The 17576-nt window shown below is 37.2% G+C and overlaps 1 protein-coding gene across 4 annotated transcripts in view; it reads left to right on the forward strand.

The window, feature by feature from the left end:
* CDH12 (cadherin 12) overlaps positions 1-17576 on the forward strand; it is a 588619-nt gene that overhangs the window by 189516 nt on the left and 381527 nt on the right. For 3 of the 4 annotated variants that reach the window (XM_075084229.1, XM_075084228.1, XM_075084231.1), the window contains exon 1: positions 2540-2631. The exons of the other annotated variant lie outside the window; for it this stretch is intronic. The gene's annotated coding sequence lies outside the window, so the exon portion shown is untranslated. Of the gene's footprint in view, positions 1-2539; positions 2632-17576 lie in introns of those variants that run through there. 4 annotated transcript variants of the gene reach the window in all.

Raw genomic sequence — 17576 nt, forward strand, 5'->3', positions numbered from 1 at the left:
TCCTGCCCTTTCATGGATGATGACAATCCTGGCAGCTTTAACTCCATTTTGTAAATGTGTTCAAAAAGTTCTCTGTGAACATGACTATATTCCAGTGTACTCAAATGACACCATAGTTTCCAGTCAGTCTCCTCAGGATAAATGATTAATCCAAACTGAATATTATAGTTCTCATGCTGTACTTTTCCTCTAGCTAAGTAAACTGGGTATTTGCAGAAAAGATTTTTCAAATTTAATCAATGTTACTGAGAAAAAAAATCGATAAGGTTTACAGAACCACTCCAGTCCTTATTTGCAATAAGAGTCATTGCGATCTCTTCCTCGTTGCCAGTGTTTTTGGTGAGAGTTATTTATTGCTTGGTACCTAGGGCTGTACACTGCATGTTAACGATATATTTAAGGAAACAGGAACTTGCAGTGCTAATGCCAAAAAGCTGGATTCATTTTTTTTTTTTCATCGCTTTCCAAACTTCCTTATTCATTTCTACATCAGCAGACTCCAGACTCCTATAATGAGTATAGTTCTAGATGCATGCTTCAGCTGCTGGTTTCAACTGTTATCAAGTGTTATTGATCCATGAAGTTAATATTGTTGCTATCAAATCCAATTCAATAACATGAAGAAATAATACTGAGGAAAAGCAGGTTGTTTTGGTTTAGATTTTTTTTTTTCTATTAGAAAGTGGTTTCTGAGACACAAAAAATTTGCTTGTACAGTGTTGGGGTTTTTCTCTCCTTGGACTGTTTTTAAAATTTATTTGTTAATTTGTTTTTCAGTAGGTGCACTCATTTCTTTTATGTAAAAGCCACAAGTAAATTCTTAAAAAGAAAAACAAGTGTGGATGATTTGGTAAGCTTGGAGTAAAGCATACCATTCATATTATGCTTGCTTTACCAAGAAAGTCGGAAGGAATTCTCCTGTTAAGTGGATAGGTTTTGTACTGGTGCTGCCTCCCTTCCAGATATGATGAATTTAAAGGGTAGAAGAGATCACCATGTCCATCTAGTCTAAGTATTTGAATAGTACCACCAACTGGAATTGGAGTCAGTCACTCCTAAAGTAAATTTATTCTCAGTGACTAAAATGACTTGGGCTTTAAAAAATTGTGGTTGAATGGTAGTCATAATTTCAAAATTGAATACAAACAATAATTGAATAAATCTACTGAAGTTAAAGTGATTCCTGTGATTCCACCACCACCACACACACCCCTCCCCGCAAAAAAGAAACAAAAATAAAAAGTTGTTTCCTACCGTACTGAAAGTGGTTCTGTATTAGCCAAGTGGAGGCAGGGGAGCGGAAGCACTGCAGAACAAGTTACATGCTTATAAATATAGAGTTTATGTTGTAGTATACTATAAGCTTTTGTTTTAATATTTACTTGAGTTATGGCAATTTAGGTTACTAATGTCTGTATAAATGGCTTTTTTCCTTTTGTGTGCATAATTCATCTGCAACTTCTGTGTTTGTAAATTTCTAAAAGCCTTAATTTAGTGGCAGAGAGTGGATATTATGTCTTCCTTTAGTAGCCCCGTATCTCGGATAAGAACGCTGCCTGGGGTGTGAAAGAACGCAAATAGATACTCACCAGCTTAGCTGTTTGTCTTCCCTTGAGTTTTCTCTGCTTTTATAGTTTTATATCTGGATGCCATCTCTCTTTTAATATCCCTTCGGCCATAGGTTTGGACTCCCTTGTTTTTTAATTTCCTTTTTCTCTTCCCTCCTATTCCTTTCTCTTTCTGTACATCTACATTCAGAAATTCCAATATTCAAACAACCAAGCACCAAAGAAGCCTCCAAGTTTTAGTCCTATTGAAGTAATAGAAAAGGTTTCCTAACATTGTTTTTTTGTTTTTACTTTCCTAATGATCTAAACATTAGATCAAGGTTCAAATAAGAATGTGTCTCAGAGTTGTAATAGGAACCAGTTTGGGCTGGTTATGGAAGTTGCTATGTGAGTTATAGACTTTGCACTTCTGAGAAAAATTACCATGCCACCATATACGATACTGATTTATACCATTATGGTAGTGACAAAATTGACTGCAAAGCAGAGAACAAAACATTATATGCGATGTCCCTAGCTCATATTATCACTCCTCCATCCTTTTCAAAGAAATCTTTGTATGTTTGTTTTCACGCTGTGATGAATGATAGCTGACACAAAGGAAACCCAGCCAAGGCAATGCATACAAATCAGAGCCATAATATGATGTTCTTCAGTAATGCCTACTGGCAGTAAAAATCCCACAAGTTTTAGACAGCTATAAGGAACGTGATCAGCTTAATCCCGAATGTTTGCTCAGTGGGGTACATCTGCTTCAAGGGTTATCTCTGTCCTGCTCCCAACCTTGCCATATTCACACATGAGGCACAGAAAAAGTGCTATGTGGTGATCTATTAATTTGTATTTTTTTGCTAGATTGAGTTGCCTAAGAAGACACTCCCTGGTTTTTTTACTGTTAACTTTTTCAGTCTCATGAGAAACAGCTGTTGACAATGATAATTTAACTTTTGTATGTTTCTACAGACTAGTGACCCAATCAGTTGAGCCCTGTGGTGAATGAGGCCAGCTAAGGTCTGAACTTCACTTCTGTAAGATCTTGGAAGATGTGGTGCCGTATTCACAGGTAGAGTTCTTAAAAACTCTCTAGATGTCTCTGTCATCTCTAAGAAACCTGTAGTAGTTGCGGTCAACTTATGTTAAACCCAATGGATTCAGTTCTCGTCTTTCAGTTACTTATTTTTCTATTTTGTTATTTCTGTATTAAACACAAATTAGTTTTAGGCCCACAAAACTGAGCTGGAGAAATATGGGAATGTAGTATTTTTGCTGCATAGCTCAACAAAAATACTTGATGCAGTCCAGAGGTTGCACTACTACTGACCAATTGACTATTTACAAAGGCCTGTGTTGTATGTTACCTTTTCAAGGCTATTTCAATTTACATGCAGATTGGAAAAAATGAAAGTACTTTTACAGTCTGTTCCGTACCTCTTAAAGAACAGAAACTAATTTTCTCTTTCTGAGCTTTACTTTTATGATGCTTTTTCTTGTAATTGCAAGGTGTTATTTTTGTCAAATGCTATCTGTCTCATTTCAAAGGCATACCTTAGCAGAACCTCTTTCACAGGAGAATAAAACAATGTCATAGGCTTTCTCATGTTTATTAATATGCCATTGCCTACTTCAGTTGTTTCTTATGGAATCCACTATAAACTGGTTTTACTATTCTTGGCAAGAATCTAATGCTGAGGATGACCAAAAAAAAAAAAATCAGTTACAAGCAGGTATGAGTTTATAATTTTGAAGTTAGTTATAATAAATTTTGAGGTAAAAGCCTAACTGATTTTGAAGCACAGTCTCCAGAAGATGGCAAAGGTTAGTGGGTGGTTTTATTTGGGTGTGTGGTTTTTTTTGTTTGTTTGTTTGGGGTCTTTTTAGCAATTTGTTCTATGAAGCATTGTACACTGGAGAAAAAGTACAGGTGACATGGAATGATTAAATTCAGTAATAGCCCATGTATCACACCTTGGTTGAATGCTTCCTATCAACGCTCATTTGCAGGCAGGCAGAGCAAGGAAAATCTGGATGCTGATTGTCCCCTGATATAGTTATATAGAAAAGGAAAAAGCTGAGGAGAGTAGTTTAAGACTCGTTGTGGTTTAGCTTCGGGAGGAAATAAGCACAATATATACAGGCTTTGATTTAATTTTTAAAATTATTGGTATTTTCTTTGTAATAAGACAGCGTTCTGCCCAAATCCCATTTTATGCTATCCTTGATTTAAATGGATAATGTAGTTCTGTGCTACCCAGTACAGTTATGGGGCTGATACTAAAGACAGATTTTTTTCACATGTGACTGCATTTTCGTAATTGTGTGATATCTGTTATGTAAATACTTCTATATGTATGTTTTCCATAAAATTCTGATGAAAACTTCAGAAGCAAAGTTGGAAGAGTCTGGATCTTAAGTTTTTGCTCAGGCCTGTCTTTACTGTTTGTTCTTTGGGACAAATAACACAACACAGTTTTCGGTTATGTATCTTCTCTTACTAAATTCTGGGCTTCTGACATAGTCAAAAGGAATTAGGATATTGAGATTATATCTCAGTGACACTGCCAAATATATAAAAAGATCTCCTTTGATGTCAATGCTATCAGCACTTGTTACCTTGCCTAGGCTCACTGGAATTGTGCCATCTGTACTTTGAAAAGCCTTGGCTGGCTGTTAGGTTCTTTTTTTGCTGGCGATTTGAAACCTTGGATGAGTTACCTTAAACTGTGACTTGGTATTGCTAATGAGTTTATATTCTCACTGCATATATTATGAAATAGTTTTAAAGTGCAAGATTATAAAATTAGGCACATAGTTAAAAATCAGGTTTAAAACTTTAAATGGGGTAAGTGATCTAATTCTCTGTGTTACGGTGTAAGCTCCACAAAATACACTATTTTAGATGCACAAATGTACATCTATACTGCATAGAATAGGAACTCAGCTTTTCATATGGGTTAGATAAGCCTATATGGGTTTGATATGTTTATATTGGAATATGTGCATATAAATAGAGGTGTGGAAATCAGCATATTAATGAACATGTAATAAAGAGTTATTAGAGCAACAAAAAGGTATATATTTGCCTCCTTCAGAATGGTTTTAAGTGCCCAAATATTTGTTTTAGCTACATAAATTTCTGTTAAGATGAGGAAAATAAGCTCTAGATCTGTGAACTTTGAAGATCTTAATGCACAAAACAAACATGTAGCTGTCTGCTCTGTCCCTTGCAGGCCATTCCCTCCCTTCCTTTTCACTGTGGGTTTTTACAGCTGAACATGTTGTTTGAAAGTGTGCATGGCAGGCAGTAATCCAGGTCATCATATCACCCAGTCTGGCAAAACAAGAGTGACAAACAAGGGAAAAAAATCCTTTTGTTGTTATCAAAGAAATACTACAGGAGAGATGAAGAGGCAGCTTGGTTGTGGGACAACAATCCATAATTTATATTTGCAGATACCTCTGTAATTTAAGCAGCAGGCAGAACAACCGCACAGTTGTGGATGCTCTGGGGAAAGGATACCCAGAGCCTCGTAAATCATGGTAAGGATTAAAAGCAATGAACATTCATCTTCTTAACCTTGTAAAGCAATATTGCAAAGCCAAGGATTACGACTTACTGTGCATGTAATCTTTGTTCAGGGATAAAGGGTGTCAACTTTTTAAAAAGCTTCTCTCAATTAACAGTAACACCTACCTTTTGAGAAGGGACAAAAAAACCCATAAAACTGATTTTAAAAGAATTCCTACTATTAAAGGAATGCTTAATGTTTCCCACAAAAGAAGGGAAAAAATTTAGATTGGTTCTTGATGGTGGAGTCCTGAACAACCCTTTGCCTTTCTTGACTTTTTCAAGTATGATGAATACCTGACTCAACTACTCATTGTGATTAAGGAATAATCTCATAATGAAAAAGCATAGCATGTATTCAGTCTGTTGAATAAGCACTGTGTAAAGCCTGAATTTATCTGTCTGCTTTGGAAATGTTGCAAGTATGCAGGTAAATAAATTCTAACTTATCCACCAATGTATTAAAAGTATTTTACTTCCATATTCAGAATGCCAGAGTGTAGAGGGACTAAAAATATTTGAAAAGGAAAAGAATGTGGGCAACATCATGAAGAGTTCCTTTCATTGTCCAGCAAATGAGAAAAATCAGGGAAGTAAGACTTTCTGTCTTGGGTGGGTTTCTGTCATTCCTGTCAGAAAAAATACTTTTCAGCAGAGTCCTGTACTGCATCAGTGACAATGATGATGATCAGCTTTCAATATGTACTACAAAGAAAGCAAAAGGATGTAAGGTTCTTGTAGGTTTGACCCAAACTAACGAGAGGAACTGAAGGAGAACACGGAAACATAGAGCGAGGCTGTCTATGAAGCAGTAGTGTTCAGGAGAAGAAGAAAAACAGCAACATTAAAATGACGTACTTCCTGGAAGCAGATTTCAGTGAATTCAGATAATTGATAAGATCCTAATGAAGAATTGGTAGTTCTTTGAATAAATGTTTTTAGTAGTAAGAAGCAAGTGGTGAGGAGAAGAAAACCTGCTATCAGTGTTTACTGATCAGTGCATTTATTATTTTGTTTAATCTTTATCTTTGGGTATCAGTTAATATCAGTGACAATGGTATGACATCTCAGATTATATAGATCAACTAGTTATTTATTTTGATGTTGTTAAAATGAGACGAAACATATCCCAGGTTACTCACAGAGCCAACTGAATCTTTCTCAGACTTATATCAAATGTATCTCAGAGATGTTTCACAGAAAATGAGCAAGACGGATGAAGTACCAGAAATTTGAGTAATAAATACAGTAAATACAGGATGCAAAAAGAAAATTAATTAATTAATCATCTTAGCAGTAGTTCTTGGGAAAAATAAACTATTTGTAATCTAAGTGTGCATTAAAAGGAGTGTGGCCAGCAGGTCAAGGGAGGTTATATTCCCCCTCTACTCCACCCTAGTGAGACCACATCTAGAGTACTAGGTCCAGTTCTGGGCCACCCAGTTCAAGAAAGACAGGGAACTACTGGAGAGAGTCCAGCGGAGAGCTACCACGATGATCAGGGGACTGGAGCATCTCCCTTATGAGGAAAGGCTGAGAGACCAGGGTTTGTTCAGCCTGGAGAAGACTGAGGGGGGGATCTCTGCAACACTTATCAATATCTAAAGGGTGGGTGTCAAGAGGATGGTGTCAGACTCTTTTCAGTGGTGCTCAACAACAGGACAAGGGGCAATGGGAACAAATTGGAGCACAGGAAGTTCCACCTGAATATGAGGGAAAACTTCTTACTGTGAGGCTGCCAGAGCAGTGGAACAGGCTGCCCAGGGAGGCTGTAGAGTCTCCTTTTCTGGAAATATTCAAAACCTGCCTGGATGCGTTGCTGTGCCTCCTGCTCTAGGTGTGCCTGCTCAAGCAGGGGGGGTTGGACGAGATAATCTCCAGAGGTCCCTTCCAACCCCTACCATTCTGTGGATATTTGTTTCTGTAGGCTTCAGCTTTTCTTCAAAGTGTCCTTATGAACTGTCCTCTCAGTTACAAATAACTGATCTGTTTTGTCACCATTTTTCCTTCTTGTTCTCTTCTGGATGTTTTTAAGAAAGCCTTTAATAAACCTGTAGTCTTTGGAACTGTGTCTTTCATTCCCTTGATTCCAAATATTTATTCTGTCAGTTATTTCCAGGCTTTGACATGTATTTTGGGAGGATCAGATACGTATCTATGCAGTATTAAGTTAATTTAGTAAACTAATTATTTATTCATAATTCAATTCCGTTATTATTATTATTCCAGAATACAGCTGCTTAAAGACCTTTGCATTAATTCTGATCCTCCTGAAGTCTGCACTGGAACGGCAAGATTTGAATAATTTATTTTTTTTAATGATGGAATTGGAGAGTCTAAGCATTATGCCTTTGGGACCCATAAGTAATAACTTTAAAGAAAGGAAGGCTATTTTGAAAGCAAGTGTATTACGTGTTTGAAAACAGTTATGAAAAACCTTATTTCAGTTTTCTTGTTTAAGGAAAAGAAAAACCTTTAAAACCTCTAAAAATTGAATCCATTGCATAGATCAGCACTATAAAGCAAATTTGTGGTCTAACTTCGTAGTCTTCAATGACATTGTGATATGGTTCAGTGTTTTGAGTACCTGGCTTCAGCACCTCATAGTAGTTGAGCTTTTGAAAATTATGAGACTGTGTATCTGTCAGGTTTTAAAAAAAAACAAAAGTAGGTGTGTAGGACAAAATAAGTAAGTCTGAAGACAGCTCTGAGAGTTGGAACAGAAATACTGAAATTTTCTTTGGTAGATTGCATGATTAATTTAGTGGGAATTTTCTTTCCCCTTTTTTTAATTGTAGCTTTGTTTACTGGTTTTATATTCAGATCTGAGTAAGTTTTGTTGCAAATGCTGTACTTATTTCATTCTTATTTACGTCATTTTCTGTCCCTTTGTAATTTGACAAAACATTTCTAATGACATTGGGTAAATGGATGAAAAGATCACAGTCCTGAAAAGGACTGTGCTGCTAAAACAGCTCTTCTCTTATGATTTGGGAGACATTGCTCTTCTAGTCCTCTATTTACTGCTAAAAAATCAATACAAAATATAGCTTAGTATTTATTAATCAGCTTTAAAATTAATGTGCCTCTGAATAGAAATGCTCTGATGTTGAAGAGTGATGTTCCAGAGGGAGATGTCCTCCAAAATATATTTTCACCTTGTATGCTCTTTAGGCATGTAATTATTACTATCATACAGAATACAACTATCACACAACATCTTTAAGTGGAAGATGAAGTTGGCCCACATCGTGATTACCATACTTCTGTCTTAGAATTGTAATTATTTAAAGTTTATTTAAAAAAAAAAAAAAAAAGGAAAATATGTGAGTGTAGTTTGAGGTTTCTGGGTAATTCAAACCTTTGCATTGTCTGCAGACCCAGACAGACATCACGTTATAATCTTTATATTCAGTCATTATTTACAAAGTGTCTTTTCTAGAGAGGGCTTCCTGAGTACTGACAGAGGTTACAGTCACAAGAATATTGGTTTGTCAGCTGCTTCAAGCCAGACCATTTGATAGGTGCTTATAAACAATGCTGTAAAATTTTACAGGCCCCAGGCAAGACTTTCCATCATCTCTTCAGGGTAGTTGTATCCTCTGATTATCTTATGAAGTTTGTCCTGGAAATGTCTTCCTGGGAAGCTTTTCTATGGTGATTTTTCCTCTAATTTTACTATTTTTCTTTCTCTGCTTTTTTTTCTTACTTTGAATATGTGGAACTTCATTTAATTTCTAACATTCCATTGGGATGTAGATTACTCTAGAAATCGAGCAGATAGTACAGAGGATGCAGGGAGATAGAACTTGCTTATATATCTACCATGCTAGGCAAGAATGATGTAGTTGCTATGAAACTAAATACTGGGCTTGAATACTATTTTTACATACACTTTTTTCTTTCTATGTTTTAATGTAAACTTGAAGATTATTTCTTTCCTGTTAATATTTTTTTTTCATACCATAGACGTGAACTATATGCACAGTTTTTTATCCTCATAAAACACATCATACTGCATGAATCCTGGAATGGATCACTGGTTTAAGGGTTCATAACTCATGAAAACCATTAAAGTGAAACAATGAAGTGAACAGCTGGCTGTTTAGTGAACTGGCAAAAACTGTTCTTTATTTGGGTGTGTTAATTTGGCCTGATGTAAATGTCTTTTTATTATTTTTAATAAAGCCTTCTATGTATGATGGACATAGACTAGTCTATTTTAAGAAAGCAGGATGATCAGGTGCTGCTTACAACTGCATAGCTGAGACTGAGATTTTTGTAATTTTCTCACGCAAAAAAACCTTTCAAAACTAGTTATTGATTTGGGATTCCTCAGATTTTAGTGCTAACTTGAGATGATTGTAAAAGACATTAATTTTCTGACCATGGGTCAGTTTTTACCCTTTTTAACAAGCTGATTGAACAAATATTCAAGTTTCAAAGACTATACCTGATTGAATTGTGACTTCCAAAAATGTAGTCTAAAACTAATCCAGGGCAATCAAGTTCTTATGGAAATCCCAAATTTGCTTCACATGGTTGAAATAGTTAAATGAAACATATGCAATGTTTTTATTCACCTGAAAGAAATAATAGAAATTGCAAATTATTGTTGCAATAGCACAGAAATAACTGCTTGACGAAATTGCTTATAAAAGTTTGCAAGGAAAATAGAATGTTCTGGAGCTGATAGTTTTTTTTCAGGAGTGAAGCTTAAGTTACAAAAAAGAGGGCAGTGGGTTTTTTGTTTGGTTTTTATTTGGTTGGTTGGGTTTTTTAGCAATGAATATTTGCATTAAAAGTATTCATGGTCCTACTGAATCTTGGTAATTTGAAAATGTTTGAAAAATGCTGGTGTATTTAAAGCCCAAGATGAATGAGAAGATCCCAGAAAGAAAAAACAAAAACCAAATCTATTGATTTAGGTAAAAGGAGGACTAGAAATTTAAAATCTATCTAAGGTTCAACTATTTCAGAGAGCGGTTCATGGTACTGGGGAGCCAAGGGCTGCGGCACTCAGAAGCAATTTATACTACCGTCTTAGCAGTACAGAACCATGCCAAAGCTAGTTAGTTTTGGCGAGAAAGACTGATTAGTAATGGGGTAGCACTGGGCTGTTGTAGAAATTCGTCTTCAGCTTCTTACTGAGTGTCCTTATATGGTACCATACTGCATTATGCGAGCATCTGCTGGCGTTCCACTCACTGCAGCAAGCATGCCTTCAGAAACAAGGGAGTGTGAAAGAACAGTGAGGTTTGCAGGATCAAAATAGGAGATCTGTACAGTGATGAGCCAAAATATCAAGCTTGCTATCTCGAGAAGGTGTTCAAAGAATCAGTGGAATTCACTTAGAAAAATTCTAATCTGTTTGCAACATGAAGCACTTGTTTTACTCAATGTTTGGCACAGTCAAAACTAGCACAGGTTCTTCCCATTCTTAATCCCATATTTAAATGAATGCTATCAAGAATAAAGTAGGAGTTCAATGTACATGTCAGACATTTTTTTTCTATCCAAGGAGACTGTAATTAATCATAAACTGTACTGATGCAGTTTTCTTCATCCTTGCTGTTAAAATGTTGGTTGTTTGCCAGGTGGCAAAGAAATAATGTGTCCAGTAAAATGGCTTTGCTATGCTGGTTGTATATGCTCTGAATATGGAATTGATATTAAATCATAGAAGTCAACCAAGATCAGTTTAAGTATTTACTCTTACTCTTCTGTGCCATCAGCTTGTAGGTTCAGAACCTATGTGTCCATGAAGGGCTATAGAGAGTTCAGTTTTCTACAGTCCCTGTAGGGTTTACAAGGGTAATACGGTTATTTCAATATCGTGTTATTTTGCATGCATGGGAACCTACAAAGGTGCTTCCAGAATTTTTTTTACTGCAAACTATTTCTTGCCTAGGGAGTATGCTTGGTAATGGATGCCAAGGCTGCATTTTTTTTATCTGATATGGACATCAGTAGGAAGCATATGGGAGCCTCTACAGAGCTAGTCTCTACAAACCTTTATTTACATTGGTAAGCCTAGCACTGATCTCGCAGTGCTTAGTGGTATTACCACATAAGTATGAGCTTTTGAAGGGATGGAGGTGAGGTTTTCAATTATAACACATTATATCCTTTTAAGAATTAATTAAATATGCATTTGCAGGGTGGGATATTACAGAAATTCAGAATGTTACAGTCCACTGGGTACATACAACATGCTATAAAAATTTCAGTCAAATTTCATGAAGGAAAGACAGATGGGTACAAAATGTTGTAAGATAGAAGTGCTTATTGTACAACAACAGGAATATCTGTCACCTCTAATATGAAGCACAATGTGTTAAAAAATCTTTCACTAAATGGGAAAATTAAGCACATAGAGACTATAACCGTTTAATACACTACACATGACTCATTCCTAAAATCAAGAAATTTTGATCAATGTTGATTAAAAATCAATGGCAACAGTGTAGGATTTTTTATTTTCACTACACCTGACAAAAATGTATTTTTCTGGTGTAAATCTGAGGGTTAGCTGAAGTAAAACACAAAATAAGTCATTTGAGTATGAAAATCCAACCAAAGTGTCGTTGAGTTGCCTTAAACAATTTCAGGGTTTTTTAGATTAAAATATTTAATTATATAATGGGATGACTTAAAGTGTTGTTCTTCTTTATATCAAGTATGATTTGCTTACAATAAAAAAAAAAGAAATAAAAAACCAATGCAAATTGAAGTAAGTATTATGGATAAGTTACTTGTAAGTAATTATTGTGTCTTTAATTTTGGCTCCCCATCTTGGGAAATCATGCTGCCACCCATATCTCAAAAAGCAGTTAGCTGCTATTGCAACAAAGGCCTATTGAATTTTTTTTCACAATCCAAAATCATGTCAAAATCCAAGTAATCCAAATTCATTAATGATGTAAAACAAAGAGTCCTCTGTTCCTGTCTTATATCCATCATTCACCTACCACCCCAAAAATCTTTGTGTTAAGACTGTGGTTGTAAAAGATATAGATGGACTCAATGTGATCAAGAGAACATAGTTGTAATAGTAACACATAATACTTCTAGTTTGCTGATGAGTAATGTAACTTCTAACATATTGAGTTCTAAAAATTAGAAATCAGAGCTAAAATTTGCATGGTAGAAAAGCACAGATCATGAATAAATTATGTCAAAGCTGTCTAATCGTATAGTCTTATGGATAAAGGAAAAACAGTAGGTGTCATAAATCCTGATTAAGTAAGGATTTTGGTACTGTTTCACATGGTATTTTAATCTGCATTTGATCTAGATGGATCAACAAAGAGAAAGTACAAAGCTGTTTGCAGCACTGTTCTGCATAATGACGAAAAGGCTTACATTCATAGTGAAAGTGTGTGTCATGAGGATTTGCCTATGGTCTTAGACCTGGCTTTATTCAATATTGCCATTAACTTGATAGGTGATGAAAGAGAAATATATATTGCTTATTGATTTTGTAGATAATTTTGTTATCTTCACAGAATCGCAGAATAGTAGGGGTTGGAAAGGACCTCTGGAGATCATCTTGTCCAACCCCCCCTGCTTGAGCAGGCACACCCAGAGCAGAGGGCACAGGAACGCATCCAGGCAGGTTTTGAATGTCTCCAGAGAAGGAGACTCCACAACCTCCCTGGGCAGCTTGTTCCACTGCTCTGTGGAGAATTAGAAGTGTTTATAAGCTAGACTCAGCATTCAAAAGAACATTGAAAAATGGGGAAGTAATCACCAAAACATGTGGTGAAACTTAGACAAATGAAACATACCCTTGTGCACAAATCACCGAAGGCAAAATACAGACTGAAGAATATCTAGTTATGTAACTACTCTGGGGTGTGAGGGAGGGGAGGAGGGATTACAAACTGAAGATGACTCTGTAAAATCATGTCAGGATGGAAGGTGGAAAATCTGAGACATGATTTGATGACTGGAGAATGGCAAACTTTGCACACATCTTCAAAAAAGGCCAAAAAGACAATACTGGGAACTACAGTATGGACTCTCCTTGTTAGCTTCTGGGGGAATCATGAAATCATCCTAAAGTCCACATCTGAGCCCATGAAGGAGAAAACAGTGATTTGGAACAGTCAGCAAGGATTGTGCCTGACCAACCTGATTGCCTTCTGTGGTGAAATGACTGGATTTTGAACATGGGGAAAGCAATGGGTATTATTTACCTTGACTTTAATAAGGGTTTCAACACTGTTAGTGTTGAACATTACAGTCTGGATGGGTGGAGGACTAGGTGGGTAAAAAACTGTTTGGATGGTTGGGACCAGGAAATATTGGTTAATGGGTCATGTGCTATTTGAAGTCCTGTGACAAATGAAGTACCTGTGGCCAGTAGAGGTGGCATCTGGGCTGTATTCATAGGGGCACAGACAGGAGATTGAGGGAAAAGGATTATCCCCCTTCTCTTCAGAACTTGTGAGACCTCATCTAGGTACTGTGTTCAGTTTATGGCCCCCCAATACAAGATAGATGTCAACTGAAGTGAGATCAGCAGAGGATCCCCAAGCTGATCAGGAGTTTGAGCACTTCTCCTGTGAGGAGAAGCTTGAGGCATCAGGGCTTGTTCAGCCTGGAGGAGAGACAGTTTTTGGAGGATGTGACAGAATCTTGTTCATACCAACAAGTGGTTTAGCAAGAAGATAGAACTGGGCTCTCCACAGGAATGCATGAGGGAGAATTAAAGGCAACAGTCATAAACTGAAACAAGTAAGGTTCAGACAGGATATAAGGAAAAACTTTTTAACTCTGAGGACAGTCAAACTGTGGAACAGGTTTCCCAGAGAGGCTGTTTATTCTCCATTTTTGAGATACTCAAGGCCAGACTGGATAAAACCCTGAGCATGCTACTCTGACCTCATAGCTTACCCTGCTGTAAGCTGAAGATTGTACAAAAGATGTCCCAATGTCCCTTCAGCCTGAGTTATTCTGTGATTCTATATGTAGTTTGGGAGACAATACTTCCGCTCTATTCAGCTTCAGTAATGATTTTGTAATGTTTTGGTAATTTGTCCTGGTTTTGGCTGGGTTAGAGTTAGTTTTCTTCCTAGGAGCTGGAATACTGCTGTGTTTTCGATATACTATGAGAATAACGTTGATAACACACTGATGTTTTAGTTGTTGTCATGTAGTGCTTACACTAATCAAGGACATTTTTCAGCTCCCCGTGCTCTGCCAGGTGCACAAGAAGCTGGGAAGGGGCGCAGCCAGGACAGCTGACCCAAAGTGGCCAAAGGGATATTCCATAGCATATGACGTTATGCTCAGTATATAAACTGGGGGGAGTTAACTGGGAGGCAGCAATCGTTGCTCGGGGACAGGCTGGGCATCTGTCGGTGGGTGGTAAATGGTTGCATCATTTGCTTTTCCTGGGTTTTGTTTCTCTCTTTTTGTTGTTTTCCTTTTCATTACATTATAATTATTTTCATTATTACTATTATTATTGTTAAACTGTTCTTCTCTCAACCCACGAGTTTTCTTGCTTTTGCTCTTCAAATTCTCTCCCCCATCCCACTGGGGTGGGGAGAGTGAGTGGACCACTGTGTGGTTCTTATTTTCTGACTGGGGTTAAACCATGACAGTCCTTTTTGGTGCCCAACGTGGGCATGAAGGGTTTGAGATAATAACAGGTTAACCAAAGCTTATTAAGTAATTAATATCTGTTAACAGTTGTGGGTCATGATATTGATTCTTCTGTTCTCGATATTTATCTGATCCTCACCATGCTCTTTTTGCTGCTGTACCTGTTAAAAATTGGTGTTGGGTTTTCCTGTTTGCTGTGTTCTGCAGTGATTAGTGATGTTTTGCCTGGGAGGTTTCTATTTAAAACACTGGCCTTGAGTTTCATCTGATGTTTGGGTTTTGTACGGAAGCGTTACTGTATTTCAGGTATGATCTCATGGAGACAATTAGCAATTATCCTTCTTCCTCTGAGAGTTTTTTGTTTTTTTTTATGGAGGAAATACAGAATGGCTCCTTTGCTACCTTATTCTATGATGTTTTCTCCTTCATCACAACAACTTTTCAGCATCTTCAACATCCTTGGATACTTAAGATACTTCTGTTGGTATTTCTTGGGAATATTCAAAGAATCATAGAATGGTTTGGGCTGGAAGGGACTTTTAGAGGTCAGCTAGTCCAATGCCCCACAGTGAGCAGGGACAACTTCAACTAGGTCATGTTGCTCAGAGCCCCGTCCAGTCAGACCTTGAATGTCTTTAGGTATGGGGCCTCCGCGCTCCAACCTCTCTGAGCAACCTGTTCCAGCACTTCACCATCCTAATTGTAAAATGTTTCTTCCTTATATCCAGTCTAAATCTACTCTCCTTTAGTTTAAAACCATTACCCCGTCCTGTCACAAGAGGCCTTGCTAAAGAGATTGTCCCCACCCTTCCTATAGTCCCCCTTTATGTACTGAAAGTCTGCAATATTGTTTGAGTTTTGTCTAAGGTTAATAAGCAATTTAAGAATACTAACCAGAGATCTGCCCCAAGGCTCGATAGTTATGAGTGGCAGGGAATATGGGATAGCATGGGCAAATGCCTAGCACTGTGTTCACCTCCAGTGTTTTGGAACTTCACCCATGAACAAGTGCAGAATCCTGAAAAACTCGTAGAATATTTGGAAAAAGTATGCTGTCACCCTAGCACTTCCAGAGAGAGAAAAATCACTGCAACATGCTGTGCCCTGGCCCATGCATACCGAGCCCTGTTCAACACTATGCAGTACCCCCCAAGGGGAAGAGAAGGCCTCTGGATCTGAAGACAAAATGACAGGCGCTGCTGCTACTCCGACCCCTACTACAGGCACTGCAGCTGAGCTGGGGAGCCAACCCATGCTGTTCTCAATTAAAAAGAATCATGAAGAGTTTCCTACAAAAGAAACATCTGATTGGTTAAAAAAAAATACACATGATATGACATGACATGACATGAGAGTACCTTTGAATAAGTATGGCTTTAAAGTCAAAAAAGAGAAGATGGACTAAATGAGAAATCTTAATTTGACATGGTAAGGTCCTGAAAAAGGAGAGAATAACCTGTTGTCCAGATTCATGACAAGTAGGACAAGAATTAAGTACTTTCTTACTTTATAGCAAGGAAGACTTGGACTACATATAATTAAAAATCTTTTGATGGAAAAAATACCACTGAAATAGACTGTATAGGAGAAGCATGAAGTCTTCATTATCAGAGACACTTAAGAACATAAGCACGTCAGAAACACTGATTTCTGAAAGTAGAAATGAGAACATTTGAATATATTTCATATTGTGCATGCATAGACTAGGCTAAAATGATTTAAAGCTTTCCTGATTTCAGGCCCCTATTGTTTGCAGTACAACTGGGAGGTAATTTTTTAAAAAAATCCTTCAGACAGTGAGTGTGTCAGGATTTGTTCAAAGACTGACTTAGCTGTCGGTTTCGGTACTTTCCTCTGTAGGACTTATGTCAAGTCATGTTAAAATATAAGAGTACACTTTTACACACATCTTTGTACAAAACACACAAGCTTTAAATTACAGCAGCCTGAATTCCAACGTTCGCAGTTTATATCTTTAAATGCCTCTAATAAAAATCTGATATGATGCCAATTTTTTACAGCTCCTTGAAAGAGTGAAAAGCAAACCATTATCTTTTTTAAAAGTTTGGTTATCTGAAATAGAAATAACAGCTGTAGTTGTAAGAGAGTTCATCCTCTGTTTTCTTCCATAAAAAGTGACTTTTTCTGTTACCTATGTGTGAAAGTGGCAATAGTCTACTCTGAAGTATATGTATTTACAGCCTGAGGAACAGAGTCAGCGTGAGGAACGCACTCTCATCTCTCCATGTGCTGCATCAGACATCCCTTCTGATGCAGCGTGTCTTCTCTGCTGTGCTGCCTGGTACACTGAGAGCAAGGTTGCTTGAGATAAACTATACCTTTGTGATTTTGTGCTTTAGGAGAAGTAGTAGTGTGACATGAATTGTTCTTTCTCTGGACAACCTTGTGTTATACTGAGAATTAAATGCAGAAATTGTGAGTCTACTCCTTTGTGTAGACTGAGAAGTCAACCCGTGACTGACCCAGGAATAGGTGGTCCTTTTCATTTCATGTGTTTCAGAATTGTAACTGTTGAGTTTGCACGATGCAGGCAGGGTAACACAGCTTTGTCTGAAGTAGGGGTTTCTGATGCTTCTTTTTCAGGGCCTTTCGACTCTGTTGCTGGAATGCAGACAAGCTAGAGGTAAGATTTAGGGTAGACTGCTAGTCAGTCTATACGGAGATGAGGCTGAAGGCTCTAATTCTTGCAAGATTAAAGGCTTTAAGTGAAATGAATTATAAAGGGAATAATCTCTTTCCTATATTGTCAAGGTTGATAACTATTTTACAGGTCAAACCTCAATATTAGTCTGAGTGGTCCCTGAAGC

Source organism: Phalacrocorax aristotelis, chromosome 2, assembly GCF_949628215.1.
Source record: "Phalacrocorax aristotelis chromosome 2, bGulAri2.1, whole genome shotgun sequence".
Lineage (NCBI taxonomy): Eukaryota > Metazoa > Chordata > Aves > Suliformes > Phalacrocoracidae > Phalacrocorax > Phalacrocorax aristotelis.